This window comes from Ctenocephalides felis, unplaced genomic scaffold (genome assembly GCF_003426905.1).
Source record: "Ctenocephalides felis isolate EL2017-DRISC unplaced genomic scaffold, ASM342690v1 CF-g0.4_SCAFFOLD_03570, whole genome shotgun sequence".
In the NCBI taxonomy this organism is placed as follows: Eukaryota; Metazoa; Arthropoda; class Insecta; order Siphonaptera; family Pulicidae; genus Ctenocephalides; species Ctenocephalides felis.
Window position 1 is genome coordinate 24044051 of NW_020539724.1, and position 20549 is coordinate 24064599.

At 30.1% G+C, this 20549-nt stretch overlaps 1 non-coding gene across 1 annotated transcript; it reads left to right on the forward strand.

The window, feature by feature from the left end:
* The first annotated feature begins 20270 nt into the window (after window positions 1–20270).
* Window positions 20271–20343, forward strand: Trnak-cuu. The gene has a single exon. It is a non-coding gene; the product is annotated as a tRNA-Lys (tRNA).
* Window positions 20344–20549: the final 206 nt, after the last annotated feature.

Here is a 20549-nt window from a genome sequence, read left to right on the forward strand (position 1 = left end):
AAAAATTTTTTTTAGTTTGATCTATTTTGGAAATTTTGAACTTTTCAAAGCAATCGCACTGCTTTAGCTGCATAGAGACGCAATATCAAAGCGCATAAACGCCGCGACAAACGATGGTACGAAACCCATAAAAATGTAAACAAAATTTATACAATATTAAAATCTCCATCAAATACTTGATAATTTGATGTGCATATGTCTAATGATCATTTTTGACCTCAAAATGGCATTTTTTTTACTTTTTTTTACTAGATCTCCGAAACCGCTAGATTTGCCCTCCCAAAAATTTAATCAGTTCTTCATCTTGTCAATACAAGTAAAATGTTTTTTACTTGAATTATTAAAATCGGACGCTCCGTTCTCTTAGAAATTGAGTTACCGTTTTAGCACTTTTTTGCTCAGTATCTTCGAAACGGCTAGGCTTGCCAATGCTAAAAACTAATAAGCACGTCTCCTTATTAAAAAGAATCGAATGCTTTTGGAATAATTGAAACCGGTCAAACCGTGTGCCCGAAATCGTCGACGAAAATTTGTATTCGCACACCCACACACATACATACACATACACACACACATACATCCATTTTTTCTAAGTTTGCCAAAATGTTCAGAAACCTCAGAAACGTAACGATATATAAAAATTTTCAATTTCGATTTTTTTGCGATTACTATGAATGAAATATTCGAAGAATATTAAATGTTGTCAAATATATTATAGTAAATACTGTAATTTTTATTTTTTTTCATAGACAACATATAAAAGCTTATAAATTGGACAACGACATTTATACGAGTTTACATGAAATGTGAATAAACAAAACTTAATCCGATTTAGAATGAAGGACCATATCTCATATTTCTAAGAATTATATAAACTGAATTACAAAGTTTAAATTATTTATTCCAAGTATATAAGTAAGCTTTAGATTTTTAGCTAAAATTAAAATTCAAATCCGAATTATTTTCGATATTCAAAATTTCCTCAAAAGTTTCGTCAATACAAGCAAAAGCTTTTTTAAACTATTCAAACCGGATGCTTCGTTCTTCATTTTGTTTGCCATTTTTTGCACATTTAGCTCCGTATCCCTGAAAGGGCTGGACCTGCCTTTGTCAAAATCTAATCACAACTTTTCGCCACCATTATGAATTGAAGTTTTCTGAATCGTTCAAATATGCCCCGTACTCCCAAAAACTGTCTTTCTATTTCCGTATCCCCGAAACGGTTGGACCAACTTTCGCCAAATACTAATCAGCACGTCTCCTTATCAATAGGAATCGAATGCTTTTTGAATAATTTATATCGGTTGAACGGTTTCTCAAATAACGTCGACCTAAAATTGTATCCATACATGCATCCATACATACCTATTACATACACACACACATTCATATATTCTAAGATGTGCCAAAATGTTCATAATCGAATTAATAAAAGAAGTACAGTAATACATTTTTATGGTGAAATGTGAAGGTATTATATTCATTGTGACTGGAATGTTGTGAAAATTTGCAGCTTACACCCATACCTACTCATAATTGATATAACTAAAACATAATTTATAATTTTCCGATAATCACAATAATTCAAGTTGAGTTCGAAATCATTTTTCTCGAGTTCACTTTTAGGTATCAATATCTGTTAGAGATATTGTTAAAAATTAAATAAAATATTTTATAAACTGAACATATATATGCATACACGTTTAACAAAATATATTTGAATAAATGTAATAATTAATAGTTTTTACATAATATAACGTTTTTATATAATTAATAATTTTTATATAATAATTAATAGTTTTTATATAATCTTACTTTAACATCGTTTTAATATTATAGTTACCCGCTAATTAACTATTAGTGGAAACTTTGTGGATTATTAATCATTGATATATGAGATTTATTTGAAGCACGTGCGCTTCAAATCAGTACTTTATGTGTTACATCATAATTCGCGACAATGTTTAACGAGCTACATGACTCTAACATATTATATTTAAAAAAAACTGAAATAGTGGGTGTTTAACATCGTGCCTTATGGCGAATTACTATTATAATTTGAATTTTTTTATTTTTCTTCAAAGTTTTAGAATCGAAATGTTGAAGCGCGTAAGCACCTCGTCGCAGTTTAACAAACATAAAAAACTTAACGTTAGACCTGCCTTTGCCAAAAACTAATCAGCCCGTCTATCCATCAATAGAAATCGAATGTATTTTAAATCATTGTAATCGGTTGATCTTCTTTAGAAACCATCGATAAATGTATTCGTATATATATACATACACACTAAACACAGGCACATACACACATACATCAATTTTCATATATCCATCTTACAGAATAATTAAATAACGTAAACTTAAAAATTATATTAATTTCTTGTCAACTAAACAACATTGCTCACAATTCAAAAAATCTATAACAAAATAAGTACTCTTGTTATAGATTTTTAAACATGCATGTGTAAAATGCCATTACATTACACATATTTTTCCCTCGACTTTTGAATATTATTTTTCGAAAATTTTGAAACGATTGTCAAATGATATGCTGTTACACATATTAGACCTATTCATAGAGTTTTGTTTCAAAACACAATAAATAAATAGAAATGAAAGATAAATTCATAATTACTGCTGATATAGAAAATATGAATATATATAACTCAGTAAAATGAGTAAATCCAACCTATACCTAATATCTGATTCATTTTAAAAACATATTTCTATCGAAGTTTCAAGTGTAAATACCAGCAATCATTTTCCTACAAAGAAATAACTATTCCATCAGCTCTCGGTTGAGATCAAATAGAATAAAAAGAAATGTAGTAAATGCAGGATAAGAGTACTACATGGTTGGAATAACATATCAAATGCTCTTAGTCTAATTAAACGGCTATCGTGGAGAAGCATCTTTTATTTCAAAAGAGGATAATTTATCGTTTTCTGTTTTAATCTCAAAGTATCATTATAAGCCAAAATCAATACGCAAACGCTCTTAAATGTGGAAGCAACCGAATTATTTTGCGAGCTATCATTATACATAGATATATAAAATAGTAGGTATATGAAATGTGCTTCTAACTCAAGGTCAACTCAACTCAACTTTTCATATGAATAAAATGTTTTTTTTATACAACTTAGTAGAGAAGGCATCTATTATTATAATTAATAGGCAATAGGCAATTAAGATTTAGGCAAGATTTTATGTGTTCATTTTTTTCAAATTTGATTTCATTTGAAAAATAAGAATTTAAAATTTTTAACTTCGCGTAGGGTAAGTTATTGTTTTTGTCCAAAAATCGAAATTGAAAATTTTTACATTTCTTCACGTTTTGAAGGTTTCTAAACATTTTGGCATACCTCAGCAAAAATTGATGTATGTTTGTGTGTGTGTGTGTATGTATGTATGCATACAATTTTTCGTCCACGTTTTCGGACGCACGGATCAACCGATTTGAGTGGTTCAAAAAACATTCGATTCCAATTGAGAGGGAAATGTGCTGATTAGTTTTTTGGCAAAGGGAGTCCGGCCGTTACGGAGATACGAAGCAAAGAGCGCAGAAAATACAAATCGAGTTTTTGAGAAAACGGAGTATCTGATTTGAATGATCTAAAAAACATTCAATTTGTAATGATTGGGAGAAAAGGTGATTAGTTTTTGGCAAAGACAGGTTCAGCCATTTCGAAGATACAAGGCTAAATGTGTAAAAAATGGCAGTTTTTGAGAGAACTAAACGTCTGATTTGAATGATTCAAACAACTTTCTGCTTGTTTTAACAGAATAATTTTTGCAAAAAAAATAAAGTTTTTTGTTTATTGAAAATAATTCAGATTTTAATTTTAAAAATGACTAAAGTTCTAGTATACATCATTAAACAAATAATTTCAACTTTACAATTTAGTTTATATAATTCTTACAAATATTCGACAATGTTACAGTATTTATAATAATCTATTTGAAAATATTTAATATTCCTTGAACATTTCGTTATGGAACGGGAAGTTCTAGCAATTTGAGTTAAGGGACGATGCCATACACCACTAGTTGATTGATGTTTTCCTAAAATATTAAGTAGGAAATATAAAAATCCTAGGGACATGTCCTTTTACTTGTGTCATTAGTAAATAATTTAGAACAAAGTAAACATTAATAATATATGTTCTTGTGCCCCTAAGTTTCGAGAATCTACTTTCCATCCATAATTTCAAAATTCAAGCCACAAACAAATGGTTGCAATGTTTTGAATATTGCTGCAGAATCCAACAATTTAGTAAAAACAATATGAAAATAGTTCAAACCTCTATGAACAACTCCATTATTTAATGTGCCTTTGTCAAATGTTCCTGCTTGGGCCTCCAAGTGCCCAAATGTTAAATTATTTTTTACATAAAAGAATTCAGTCGATCTTTACCTAAAACTAATCAGTAGCATTCCCAACTAATATATTTCCAACACTTTTTGATTTTTTTAAATCGATTCAGTATTGCGAGTTAAAACGTGGGCGTTAAGTTTTACACTTTTTTGCTAATTACAAAGAAACCGCTCGGCCGATCGTCGCACAAAACTGAGAAACGACTGTACTCGTCGAGATACATCGAATGGCTTTTAAATTTTTCACACACACACATACTTTTTCCAAATGTGGTCTCATTCGATTTCTGAATGGCTTAAAACGTCTACAAAACATAAAATTAGCAAATCAGATTTTTTGATGAAAAGAAGCTTCTCCTTCGGGAAGTTAAAAACATCATAAAAATTAACTCCAATATCAACAAAATTGATTATGTCAAAAGTAGTTAAGCGTCAAAAGTAGATTTAATTAGCAATTGGAGAATAAGGATGATTAAATCTTGAGAACGCTTTTTGATTGCAGAAATATATAAGAACAAAATCATTAGCCTCAAAGTTGATTTATAGGAAAAACAGTTTATGGAAAAATAAACGGAATTGATAAATTGATCTAGCTGTTGCATGTTTGAATCAGAGACAAAAACGTGAATAAATGTCGATGATAAATACTTCGGAATGTGATTTTGGAGAGGAATGGGAAGAAAACAAGCAATTTTCGGAAAAGTAGAAGATAACTTTACTGAATGCGATTATGAAACAAAAGGGGACATTCTAGTGAATCCAAGATTATGTGTTGAGTGATGATATCACAAAAAATAAAAAGTCTGAAAGGTTAAGACGCGAAAGGATTCACATAATAAATTACTGTAAGGGGAAAGTAAATAAAAACGAACTAGAAAAAGAAAAATATATAGAAAAAAAGCTCAAGAGGTACAAGACATATAAACAAATAGTTGGAAAGCATAGTACAAAATTGCAGAATTTTTCAAACAACTTCAACTATTTGAAATCAGTTCATATTTAATCCGGGGCGTCTCCCGTGGGTTAGTGGTTAGAGCCTTGAAATTTCAATCAGAGATCCCAGGTTCTATACCAAATTCAAAATATAGATAGCTGTATGTTTCTAAGAGAAATTGGCTCTTATACGGCCTTTCTACTTAAAAAAATCACCAGTAATAAAGAAGTTGTAATAATAAAAATCACCACATAGAGATCATCTCTTTGGGTTGACATCTATAAAACCAACGTAGTTAGTCACCATAGCTTATAGAACCTTTAAGTTCTTAAACGCTATTCAAATATTATATCTACAAAATTATTAATTAATAAGGAATAAAGTTCAATTGAAGTCTGCAAAATACGGCTCATCCAATGTTGATATAAACCCTCTAATATATTGTTACCAAAATTAATCATTCCTGAATTATATAACAAAATTTGTAGTTGTGTCAGCGATTCCTGTATTTTCAATTCAACTACTGCAAAATCAATACAAGTAATTATAGTTTCTAAGCACACTATATCTATTATCTATTTGATGTACATTTCATGTTCAGTTTCTAGCATGAAATCCGATTCCAAGTGCTCTTGATACGAATCTTAGAACGTCAATTGCTTGCACTGTACATTAGACAATTTCGCGACAAGTATAATAAGGGCCCTGGTGGAAAAAAATTAATATTTGGTAAAAAAGTACAGACAAGATTCTGTTATTATTATTTTTTGCAGAGATTATTGTTCAATTAGATATAACGTGAAAAAATATAACACTTTTTATTTACGAAGCAAAGAAGCTAATACTTCAAATAATCAACTTATTAACTTCCTGAAGGGTAAGTTATTGTAATCGTCCAAAAATCGATATTGAACATTTTTGCAAATCTTCAAGTTTTGAAGGTTTTCTGAACATTTTGGCATACCTTAGTGTTCGCGCCAGAACGACATTAGATGACGCGAGCAAACCTCATTTGTCAGAATCAAATAATATTTAGTCTCTGGCAATCCCGAAAGAAAAAGATGTTGCATATAAACGCTAATCATGAGCGTTTATGCTGGCTGCATGTTTGTTTTTTCGCATTGCTGAATTTTTCGAGTGTTAGATGTTATTTGTGTAAATAAATACTTTATTAATCGTAGCCAATGTTCCTTATTTGTGCTTTTGGAGTCAATTTTTTCCTCAGCATTCAATTCCTACATCGATCTGAGAATTCCGGACTTCAAACTACCATCCGGCTGGGCCGCCTTCCAAGCAGATAGCATCTGGTATATCCTTAATATACTCAATTGTACAAAATCCTCGGAATAGCTATTGAATCAAATTCAATAAGCTATTCCGAAAGGGTCTAACCAAACTCCATCCTTAAAAATTAGAAAAAATGGATGTGTGTGCGTGTGTTTTGTTTGGATACAAATTTTCTTCCGCGATTTCGGGCGCACGGTTTAACCGATTTAAAGTATTTAAAAACATTAGATTCCTACTGAAGAGGAAACGTGCTGATTAGTTTTTGACAAATGTTGGTCCAGCCGTTTCGGAGTTACGAAGCAAAGAGTGAAGAAAATATCAATTAAGTTTTTAAAAGACACACCATCCGATTTGAATAATTCAAAAAAACATTCAATTCATAATGACGGGGAGAAGTCTTGAATGTTTTTTTTGGAGGTAGTAAATGTGACAGTGCAAAATAAACTCAAAAAGTTTCCTTTAGGAGAACAGGCCCTAAATATATTAATGTGAAACTTCCTCCTGCTTAGTATGAATATATAGGTTGAATTACCAAAATTTCCTTCATATTCATAATGTTTTCGTTTCCCATTGGTATTACCTCCACAAAATCTTAATAAAAACAAAGGGCGAAATTATAAAGACCACACGCTCCTGGGAATATTCAAGAATATTAATGTATATATATATATATATATATATCTATATATATATATATATATATATATATTATACATACATATTTTGTTAATATGAAAACCCACGCATTAAAATTATATCATATTCCCTGAAGTAAATATTACTTCGGTCTGAAGATGAGCAAGAATAACAAAGATACGGCAAGAAATGGATTGAGCTGAGCAAATAAAAAATACTGTAAAGTAGGCATAATAAATAAATTGAGATATATATATATATATATATATATATATACATACCAGCCAACCCGGCAAAGTCTGTTTAGCTATGAAAAATATTTATAGAAAAAATTTCTTTGCCCAAAAGCAATCGTCAACACAAGCAGAAATTTTGATCATTTAAATCGGATGCTTAGTTCTCTCAAAAACTGCTATTTTTGTAACATTTAGCTCGGTATCTCCGAAACGGCTGAACCTGCCAAAAACTAATCACCACTTCTCCTTGTCATTACGAATTGATTGTTTTTTGGATCGTTCAAATCGGATGCTCCGTTCTCTCGAAAACTCGATTCTATTTTCTGCACTTTTTGCCCCGTATCTTCGAAACGGCTGGACCTGCTACTGCCAAAAATTAAGCACATTTCTCTGTCAATAGGAATCCAACGCTATTTGAACCGTTCAAATCGGTTGATCCGTGCGCCTGAAAACGTGAACGAAAAATTGTATCCATACATACATACACTCACACACACATCAATTTTTTCTGAGGTATGGCAAAATGTTTAGAAACCTACAAAACGTGAAGATATGCAAAAATTATCAATTTTGATTTTTGGACGATTACGATAACTTATCTTACTGTAAGTTAACAATCCATAAAATCAATTTGATTATTTAGCTTATATAAAACTCAGTAGCATAAAAGCAGCTGTTTGTAAAACGATTTTCAAAATCAAAATAACGCGAACAAACTTACAACATCAAGTACATCTTGTAATTACATTACACATGTTCAGTCGCAACAGTTCAATTGAAACCAGAAACGAATTAATCTCTCACAAAGCTGGAACTCATACACTTAATAAGCAGTTTTTCCCCAATGCAATGTAATATAATTTCTACATATGAATAACATTACCAATTTCAGTTTCTAGATATCCATTAAAACAGAGAAACAGCTGTGGTAGAAGTTGCTGATAGATAGGGATCGTAGTATCATTTTCTCTCACTGATAAAAAACTAGTTGGTATTGGTATTTTGCCTTGAGGCAAGTTACATGAACTTCTCGATATGTGTAAATAATCGACTTAATCAATAAAATATGAATTAATTTATAAGTGATTGAAAGAATTCCGAGTGGATTTATTACACAGCATTGGAAACGAACAAACACGTTAACTCGGAGTATTTTCGAAAAGCAAATTTTCAAAAATCAACAATTTTTGTAATTGAACCAGTTTTTGTAGGACTTTAATGATTTAGTACGTTTATCAAGACCAAGTACTCTATTGTTATACCAAGTAAATCGTCTAATTTTAATTTTAACAAACATCAAAAAGACTCATTTTCTCAAACTTTGATGATTTTTTAAAATTAAACTACTTGTCGTAAGATCGTAATATTTCATTCGTTCTATAAAATCATGATATATATCTCAAAAAAAAAATCCATGCAAATCGGCTTAAATTTTTTTTCAACAGTTAATTACAAGAAAACGGCTCAGTAGATTTTCACCTAAAACTAATCAGTACCATTACTAACAAATATCTTTCAAACACTTTTTGATTTTTTTAAATCGGTTCGGTAGTATAAGCTTAAATGTGGACGAAAAGTTTAACACTTTTTTCCAAATTACAAAGAAACGGCTTGGCAGATCACCGCACTGACAAACGATAGACCTCATTGAGATACATCAAATGGCTTTAAATTTTTGAAATCGGTTCAGGCGTTTTTGAAAAAACGTCGATGAAAGGTCTAGTTTTGACAAATGCCAGAAAAACGATATTAATTTCTGCAAACTTTGAAGAATTTTAAAAATTAAACGAAATTATGATCTATAAGACTATGTTATCTAACGTCAAAAAAAAATCATGAAAATCGTCGAAAAAAAATTTTTTAACACTTTATTACAAAAAAAACGGCCCGGCCGATCTTTACCAAAAACTAATCAGCACGATTCCCAACCAATATCTTTTGAACAGTTTTTGAATTTTCAAAATCGATTGAGAATTGCGAGCTAAAACGTGGACGAAAAATATTTCACTTCTCTGCGATTTACAAAGAAACGGTTCGTCGCGCAAATTTGATAAACTCTAGTCCTCAACGAGATACATCAAATGGCTTTTAAATTTTTGAAATCGGTCCAGCCGTTTTTGAGAAAACGTCGATTTGCGGCAAAAAAAACTGTTCACATACACATACACACACCCAGATTTGATTCAGAATGGCTTGAAACGTCGAGAAAACATAAAATTAGCGAATCGGATTTTCTTCTCTTCTCCTTCAAGAAGTTTGTTTTAAACGCAGATATCAGGCGGAAATGTAACAATCTGGTTGAGGAAATATTTTTTTTTAAATATTCATGGTAGTGGGAAAGGAACCTCAATATTTAATGTTTTTGCAGCAAGTGAATCTCAGATGTTAAAGAGATGTCTGCGTTTCGCAAATCAAACTGAATATTTCCCAAGTTCACTGAAAAAATACAGCACATTTTATAAACAAAACGCTTTTTTGTACAAAGTTAAGTCATTCTATTAAATAATGCATAATGCTTTTGAAATGTATCGTATAGTATAAAATATAACGCACATCATACAATATAAAAATACAGCTTTGGAAAAAATGACATCCAATCTTCCAATTATTAATATTTATTATGATGATTTATTTTTTATCAAAATAATATCCATGTTTTCAGCTTTATTATTAACTTCCCATGAAGTAAGTAATTTTAATTGTCAAAAAATCGAAAATGAAAATTTTTGCATATCTTCACGTTTTGAAGGTTTCTGAACATTTTGGCATACCATAGCAAAAATGGATGTGTGTGTTCATATATATGTATGAATACAATTTTTCAACCATGTTTTCGGGCTCGCGGATCAACTGTTTTGAATGGTTCAAAAAACATTCGATTCCTATTGATACAGAGATGTGCTGATTAGTTTTTGGCAAAGTCAGGTCCAGCGATTTGAAAGATACAAAGCTAAATGTGCAAAAAATGGCAGATTTTGTGAGAAATAAGTATCCGATTTGAATGATTCAGAAAACTTTTTGCTTGTATTAACGAAACGATTGTCTTTGGGTTTTTTCTTTTTTATTTCAAAAATTGTTTTCAAAAATTTTGTTTTGTATTAATATCGAAAATAATTCAGATTTTCAAAATTTCAATTTAGGACGGAAAGTTCTAGTTCAATTTGCCTCAATGCACGATGCCATACACAACTAGTTTTGATTTGTAGTCGTGTTTTTAAGAGTCATTTTGACAAAAGGATAATCTGTTATTTGGTCTATTATTTCTCCTGTGGGTTTTCTATATTACAATTCTAGCTATCACGGATTTTATTTTGAAACTTTGCGATTTCTTTGATTCTCCTAAATTAATTTCGCAATGCAACTTTTGAGTTTGAGAACTTTATCAAAAAAAATTTAAGCCATTTTAGTGGCGTTTAAAGCCAATTATTCTATTGACGTCTACTTTTGTATCAATAATTAATCTTTTAAGGTTTTGTTGAACAAAAATCTCGATGAATCATTTGAATCATATAAAATGTGTTTTTTAGGTAAGTTGAGGCAGGGCACAAATGTCCAATTTGACTTTAAGCAATTATATTGTGAAAACCAAACCAATTATATCACAAAAAATTACACATATCAAACAAACTATCTGACTATTGAGAACTTATCGAGAATTGAACTTGAACTTTATCAAATTTTAAGCCAATTTAGTGGCATTTAAAGCCAATTATTATGTGATATCTACTATTATATCAATAATTAATCTTTTAATGTTTTGTTGAACAAAAATCTCGATGAATCATGTGAATCATATAAATAGTGTTTTCTATGTAAGTTAAGACAGGGCACAAAGGTCCAATTTGACTTTGAGCAATTATATTGCGAAAACCAAACCAAACATATCACAATAAATAACACGTATCGAACAAACAACTATGTTCAGTATAACTCCCATATCCTAATTAATTATATGATGGAAAGCTTCCATGATGTTCTTCAAGAGCAACTTCATACACCTCTAGTTGCATTTGATGTAATTTTTAATTATTACATTTGATGTAATAAATGTTATGAATAAACTTTTTTTCTATTTTGCGCACTAGAACCCTGTCTAATATCAAAGTAGTTTTGGAGCTCGAGAAACAAACTAACTGAAATTATAGAGAGCAGGCGGAGACACGTGCATTTCAATATATGTAGTTGCATTATGCATGAGATACCGGAGAAAGCATCCGATGGAAAATTAATTTCAAATATACGACTGAGACTTACGATATATTCACAAACATGTCACTCAGATAAATATTTTTGCTGAATTTTATATTTTTAGGCATTTGAGTTTAAGGCATTTAAAATTTTTAAATATACGTACGGAAGTTCCAGCAATTTGCCTTAAGGCACGAAGCGAGACACCACTATTTAAGTTATAAATGAGAAAATTTTACTAATAATTTCTTGAAAAGGCTTGAATTGATTTTTCTGCAGTGTCAGGTAGCCTAATATTAAATTTAAAACACTCCAAAGCTTGTACATTTTTATTTAATTATCTAGAATTTTAATCAACCTTCGATTTATGTAATTTAAAAAACAATTGATCTGGTAGACCCATGTGGAAAATAATATGTTTGCTTCAATAATGGTAAAATTCACATTATACCTACTAATTAATGCGATCCAAAGCAGCAAAAAAATTTATTAACTTATCATCGATCAATAGAAATAATTGAAAAATTAATTAATTTTTATAATGAAGTATACATAATAAATTAGTTTTAAACCTCAAATTTTATCACTTATATTAACGAAATCAATTTTATAAATATGAATTGTAAAGACTATCGTTTATTCATTCATTGATTGATTTAGTATATTTAGTTCATGATCAGTCTCGATTCAACCATTATAGCAAACACTTTATGAACATATTTTATGAAAATGTGTACGTAAGTCTTTGGATTTATTCTGAATTTATCATTTTCTGCAACAAACAACAAACTAAAGTGTAAATTTAAAATTAATATTTAAAGTATAAAACTTTGCATATTATTGAAAATTTTGAAAAATAAATAAATTTGTTTGAATCGCATAAGTGAACTTTAAAAATTGAAAATCTTAGCGCAAAACCCGAAAAAATGTAACAAATTTATTCAGTTTATAATCATTTTTGACCGCCAAATATCATCATTTTACTTTTTCCTCCGTATCTCCAAAACCGCTACACCTGCCTTACCCAAAATTTCACCAATTTTTCATTTTATCAATACAAGTAAACTTTAGCACTTTTTGCCCCGTATCTTCAAAATGGCTGGACCTGTCTTTGCCAAAAACTAATCAGCACATCTTCACATTAATATAAATGTTATGAAACATGCATTCAAATCGATTGATTGATGCGCCAAAAATCGTGGACGAAATGTTGTATCCAAACATATACACACACACACACATACATACACACATACATCCATTTTTTCTAAGATATGCCAAAATGTTTAGAAACCTTTGAAACGTAGAGATCTGCAAACATTTGTTTGTTGTTTTTCTGCGATTACTATAACTTACCCTACGAGAAGTTAGAAAACGCCATTTGGTCAAAAATGATCATTAGACATACGTACATTAAATTATTAGATATTTTAAAGGCATCTTAATTAAGTACTAACTTTGTTTAAATTCTTTAGGGTGTGTACAAAAATTTTTAATTTTTACTCATATGGGTTTAAATAAATATTCTTGGATCAACCGACTTGAATGGGTTTCAAAATTCCCAAGAAATTTTAAATTCATTGAAAAACTTCAAAATTTTCAAAAAAGTCAAGTTTTTTCAATAATTTCAAAATTATCCAAAAAATCATATTTTTTCAATATTTTCAAAAAGTTTAGAGCTTTTGAAAGCCCCGAAATAAACTAGTAGTTTAGTTTAAAAGTTTCCATTGAATAATTTTATTTTTTTGGACACTGAATTTAATATATAAGTTCAAGTGCATCAAGTGGTTACCTTTTACCTTATATTCATATGAATGCTAAATAAAAATAGTAAATTAATAAAACTTCTAGAATCGCTCGACCTGAAAACACAACCTAAGCTGAGAATAAGTATTCCAGAATATCTTATTCTGTCTTTTATCTTACAGTTGTTAGACTAGGCATTTGTGTTCTGGGATTATCCCGAGAGACTTGAATAATTTCCAAGAATTGGTACTAGAACCACGAACACGATTTAACTGTGATTGGACTTCTCTATATTATGGCAGACGTTGTAGTCAAGCAAAATTAATTGTAACAGAATTAGTACCCTAGAAAAAAATTGTTGTCGAATGTAACTATGATAAATCCCTCTATGAATCAGTTTTATTTGCAGTTTTCTAATTTTAAATTAGATAATTTTCTAGTTTTCAATTATAATTCAACCAATTTTCGTAGGATTGTTTAGGGAATGAACTTTTAAAATGGATTCAGAATTTTGGACTAAAACGTGGATGAACAATTTTCACTTTTCTGCTATTTACGTAGAAACGGCCATGGCACAAAACTCAGAAACGATAGCCTTCATATAGTTACATCGAATAGTTTTTAAATTTTGCAAATTGATTTGATAAAATTTGATAAAACGTCGATGAATGTCAAAAAAAAAACTGGTCATTATTTCATTTTTGATTAATTAAAATTTAGCAAATCGCATTTTTTGGCGCAAACATAAATTTTTCCTTCGGAAATTTGAATAATTAATAATTGAATTTAATTAATATTAAAACTTAATAATTATTATCGTTTATTAACTTCCCGTAGGGTAAGTTATAGTAATCGCAAAAAAATCGAAGATAATTTTTTTTATATATTTTTTACGTTTCAAAGGATTCTAAATATTTTGGCATACCTTAGAAAAAATGGATATGTGTGTATGTGTGTGTGTGTGTGCGGATACAAGTTCAACCGATTTGATTGATTCAAAAAGCATTCGATTCGTATTGATAAGTAGACGTGCTGATTAGTTTTAGACGAAGGCAGGTCCAGCTGTTCCGAAGATACGGGGCAAAAAGTGACGAAAACGGTAACTCAATTTTAAGAGAACGAAGCGTCTGATTTCAATAATTCAATAACATTTACTTGTATTGATTGAATTTTTGGGAAGGCAGGTCCAGCGGTTATAGACTCTCAATAAAAATAAGTTAAAAAAATGTCATTTGGCGGTCAAAAAGTTTATTGGACATATGTACATCAAATTATCAGATATTTTATAAAGATTCTAATAATTTGTACTTATTTTGTGTAATTTTTTTGGCTTCCGAACCAAGATTTTTAATTACGGTACGGGCAGTTCCAGCAATTTGCCTTAAGGCACTATGCCATGCACCCCACTAGTTTATTCATATTATGGCAACATGAATTCATATTTGCTTATTACAAATATATACACGAAGCACAATTTTCCCGCAAAAAGCATATAATTCAAATATTTCATTTTTCGCGTGCCTTTAAAATAATTCCCCGGACATTAAAATCCATTTCCATTTTCTGTAACCGCAACTATTGGTTACATAAATCTTCAATAGACAGGACATGGTACTCAGCCAAAAAAATTCAATTTCAAACATTTATTTGATAGTCTGATTGAATTGTGGCTATGTGTGATCATTCGTATAGAATAATTTTTGTTTGTTGTCTTTGAAAATAAATAAAATATATCGCGTTTTTACGATAAATCGTGGTCAGAACGTAAATATTGCCACAGACAATATTTGTATCAAATGATTCATGGTATTTAGATAAATGTCTAGGCAATTTTCTGATAGCAAATATTACTTTCAACTTCAAGTTATATCGAGATTCAATCATTTTATACTGCTTTGTATGATATTAGAAAAAATATTTGCAATAAAAACTTAAAACTAAAATAATTTTATAAAATTTTCATTTTCGATTTTTTTGCGATTACTATAACTCTATGGGAAGTTAATAACACGTTACATAAGTTTAAGTGGCACAACTAGTGTAACCGCCTAAAAAAGGTGATTTTTGGAATTTATATTAAAAAAACTACTTTATCAATGATTTCAAAATTTTAGGAATATATTTATACATGTTTTGAGAATACATGGTAAAAGTCTTGAAAAAAAAAATTAAACTAGTGGGGTGGGTGGCATCGTGCCTCAAGGCAAATTGCTGGAACTTTCCGTACCGTAACAAAATGTTCGAGGAATACTGAATGTTTTCAAATAGATTATTATAAATATTGTAACATTGTCTAATATTTATAAGAATTATATAAACTGAATTGCAAAGTTGAAATTATTTGTTTCAACAAAAAAACTGAAAAAAAAAAAAAAAAAAATTGAACAAAAATTTTTTTTTCCAAAATCAATTATTTTGTTAAGACAAGCAGAAAGTTTTTTGAATCATTCAAATTGGACGCTTAGTTCTTTCAAAAACTGCCATTTTTTACATATTTAGCTCCGTATCTTCAAAATGGCTGGGCCTGCCTTTGCCAAAAACTAATAAACACTTCTCCCAATCATTACTAATTGAATGTTTTTTAGATCATTCAAATCGGATACTCCGTTCTCTCAAAAATTCGATTTCTATTTTCCGCACTCTTTGCTCCGTATCTCCGAAACGGCTGGACCTGCCTTTGCCAAAAACTAATCAGCTCTTTTCCCTATCAATAAGAATCGAATGTTTTTTGAACCATTCAAATCGGTTGATCCGTGCGCCCTAAAACGTGACTGGAAATTTGTATCCACACATACATACACACACACACACATACACACACACACACACACACACACACATCCATTTTTTCTGAGGTATGCCAAAATGTTCAGAAACCTTCAAAACGTCGAGAAATGTAAAAATTTTCAATTCCGATTTTCGGCCCATTACAATAACTTACCCTACGGGAAGTTAATAATATTTAAGTTATTGTCGATCTCCAACGGTGCGACAAAAAAAGGCCCTTCAGGCAGTGATTCCGGCCTTTTACGTGGATGAAATTTAAAAAAAAAATCTTGTTAAACTAGATTATATTATATGTAAAATGAACTACGATGAAGAAAAAAAATCAAAAAATGACAAAATGACGGTGTTTTTTTTAAAAAAAAGTCGAATTTTACTCAAACTTTTGGTCGTTTTTGATCCGATCAAAAAATCGATAGTTCATTTTACGGAGAACTATATATAGAACATGTTAAAAAAATTTGATAGTGATCGGATCATTTGTTGTTGAGTAAGCGCTGCAGCAAATTCGGAAAATGCTGTTTCGAGAAAAACGTGTATAAAGATTAAATGACCGTTATACTATATACTATATATACTCCTTAAATGGCTGTAACTCAAAAACCATTTAAGATATCGATTTAAAATTTTGGTATGTTATTTTTAAGGGTATAACCAATCGAAATATGGAAAAATTGAAAATTCGATTTAAATATGAGACTGGTTGATAGTATGATAGATTTAATAATTTAATAACGCAAATAAAAATAATACGAATTTATTCCATAAGAGCATTTTCTTGACAAGATAATAGGTATAACTATATTTCAGACTATATGCAGTTTATGCAATTTTATACTTATGCTTACAGACACTTTAAAGTAAATGTCACTACTTTATTGGTATCGTTTATGAGCATCCCACATCTAAGCTGTCAATATCTAACAATGTAGAAATATAAAAACTCTATATTGCCTGTATCTCCCAGAAATGTTAGAAAATATAGGCGGGGAGTCGATGCAAGATTTTAGATTTTTTACAGTATTCTACACAAATGTGGACGAGAGACGATATTCTTTTGCATATTATTCAACGATCATTAAATTTCCGCTCATGAGTACCTAGTAGTATAATATAGAGAAGTTAATTAATAAGTAACACAGTCCTGGTGGTGTAGCCGTGGTGGCTCAGCGTCTGCTCTTGCGGTTTGAAAACCCGACAAGTACGTTGTGCACGACCTGATTTCAAGCGGTAGTGATATACACTTGAAAATATATGTAGAAAACTGTTACTATGAATAATAATAAGTGCAAAATTTAAAGATGCCCTTCTCCCGGGTACTACAGTGCAAAAAAAATACATAACTAATGATGTATGGCAACGTGCCTTAAGGCAAATTGCTAAACCTATTTGTATTTTATAGACAAAATAGTTCACATGAAATGTAAATAAACAAAACTTAATCAAGCGAAGTTAGAATGAAGGGCCTTTACTCATATTTCTAAGAATTATATAAATTGAATTGCAAAATTTGAATTATTTATCTCAAATATATAAGTGAGCATTGAAATTTTAGCTAAAGTTAGAATTAAATCAAAATTAATTTCGATAATCAAATATAAAAAATTTTGCTGAATCTGTCTCTGCCAAAAACCAATCACCACTTTTCCCTATAATTACAGATTGATTGTTTTTTGAATCATCCAAATCGGATGCTCTGTAATCTTAAAAACCCGTTTTCTTATTTTTGCTTCCAATCTCCGAAACGGCTAGTCTTTGCCAAAAACCAATCACCACTTCTACCCATAATTACAGATTGATTGTTTTTTCAATCATCCAAATCAAATGCTCTGTACTCTTAAAAACCCAATTTTTATTTTTTGTTTCAAATCTCCAAAATGGCTAGACCAACTTTAGCCAAAAACTAATCAGGACGTCTCCTTATCAATACGAATCGAATTGTTTTTGAATAATTCAAATCGATTGACCGGCATTCCTGAAAACTTCGACAAAACTTTTTATCTATACATACAAAAATACTATATACATCCGTGCACACAGCCAAAATGTTCAGAAACTTCTGAAATGTGAAGATATGCAAAAAAAATTATTTCCCATTTTTTGATAATTACTATAATTTACCTTAAGGAAAGTTAAAAATTTGGTAGTTAAGAAATAGAAAGAATATCGAATAGATCAGAATATACAAAAGTGTAAAACATGTGAAACATAAACAAATAAGTATAAACAATTAACTAGAATAGATTATAAAATAAAAATAGAAGTGAGTAATGGCCAAATTCTATAGCTAGGCCAATAAAGTGAATTATATAAATAAGTAAATAATTACCATAATGTGATGAACGAGTATACTTGGTACCAATAACAACTTGTTAATATGTTTCTTACTTAAAAAATTATTATCAAAAACAGAGCGAGGTAAAATGGGATTGTCAAGGGCCAACAAATCCAATGTCTTATCTTGAATTTTGAAGGGTTCATACAAAATTATAGCTACGTTATTCAACGAATGCAAAATGTAAATTTAGAGATATATTTTATACAAAGATGACACTGTATATAATCTAGACCTAACATTTTTTCAAAATTGTTCATTAGCAGAGTTGGAAAAACTATTTATTAAACACAAAATCTATTGCATAATTGCCTTTTTTTAACTTAATTAACTTCTCGTAGAGTAAGTTATTGTAATGGGCCGAAAATCGAAATCGAAATTTTTTATATTTCTTGACATTTTGAAAGTTTCTGAACATTTTGGCATACTTCAGAAAAAATGGATGCATTACTTTTGTATTTACTTATTTTTAATGTTTATACCTTCTTCACGATAAAAGTTCAGTTGGTCCTTTTTACCCCACTCACATGTAAGCTTCTATAGAGGTTATATAAAAAAATGTTGAATCTAAATTAAAATTAACAATACATCTTACAAAATTAAATAACGTTTACTTAAACATTATATTAAAGTCTCGTAAACTAAACAACAGTGCTCACAACCAAAAAAACTAACAACAAAAGAAAATGCTTTTGTTGTGGATTTTCAAACATTGCCGTTTATCTCCGGATAGCAACGCTACTTAATTTAAGGCGATGCCTTTTTACACATCTTTTTTCCCTAACATTCAAATATTGTTGTTTAAAAAATTCCCAACTTTACTTGTGTTTGAGATACTGGTGGTGGACTTTTTCACCCGCGGGCTTTCAGACCCCTACTACTTCTTTCCCCCAGTCTACCCTATTTGCCGCCAATGCAAAAATGTCACCAAAACGCTAATTTCACTTTCGTCAAAATGATATCACTGAGTTCAAGCTGGCCGTAAATATCGAACCTGGAAGCATTGGTGGCAAGTCTTACAATTACAGCTGAAATCCGCCCTATAGTATTTGGAGTATAATGTTACCTGGAAAATGATGTCAACATAATATTTTTTTCTCTGGCAACTGCCAATTAAAAATAACAAGCTCACACTCATGTTTTTCCGCTATCTTTTCATTTTATTCATTCATATAACTTTACTTAAAGGAACAAAATATTTTCGGTGGTTTTGGGAATTATAGACATAATAACCATATACCAAATACTTCTAAAATATCGTTCCATTATTCACTATAATTTTTATCTTGCCTACGGAGAACTATGATAGAAAATTTTATTTGGTAATTTTCTGTTACATATTAAATAGAAATACGTAATTCTTGACATTGTGTTATAAATAAACTATATACTCGTCAATCTGATATGCTCTAGAAGCAGAAATAGAATGATCATTATAATACACTAACTAAATAAAATGAATTTAAATAAAAATTGAGAAATTCTCAAGGCTTCGGCGAGATTCGAACTCACGATCTCCTGTTTACTAGACAGGCGATTTAACCAACTAAGCCACGGCGCCACATTTTTAGAGAAAGTTTAAATAGGTGAGTTATTTGGGTTTAGTTTATACTATATTATTGTTATTATTTCGGACTCTCTGCTAGTTGAAGTTAACATAAATTAATATAATATCTGATAGCAAGTATGAATTTCAACTAGAGAAATGTAAACACAGCTCGAGTAGGTAAACAAAAATGGTTTTGACAAGCCCGGCTAGCTCAGTCGGTAGAGCATGAGACTCTTAATCTCAGGGTCGTGGGTTCGAGCCCCACGTTGGGCGAATAGTTTTGTTAAATTTAATATTAAATTCATAAAGCTAAAAGAATTCAAAATTCAATAATAATTTTTGAAAGTTTGAAAAATGTTTACGAAATAAACAAGTGAGGTGCATGGCACCGTGCCTTAAGGCAAATTGCTCGAACTTTCCGTACCGTAATTAAAAATCTTGGTACAGAACCCAAAAAAAATTCCACAAAATGTGTACAC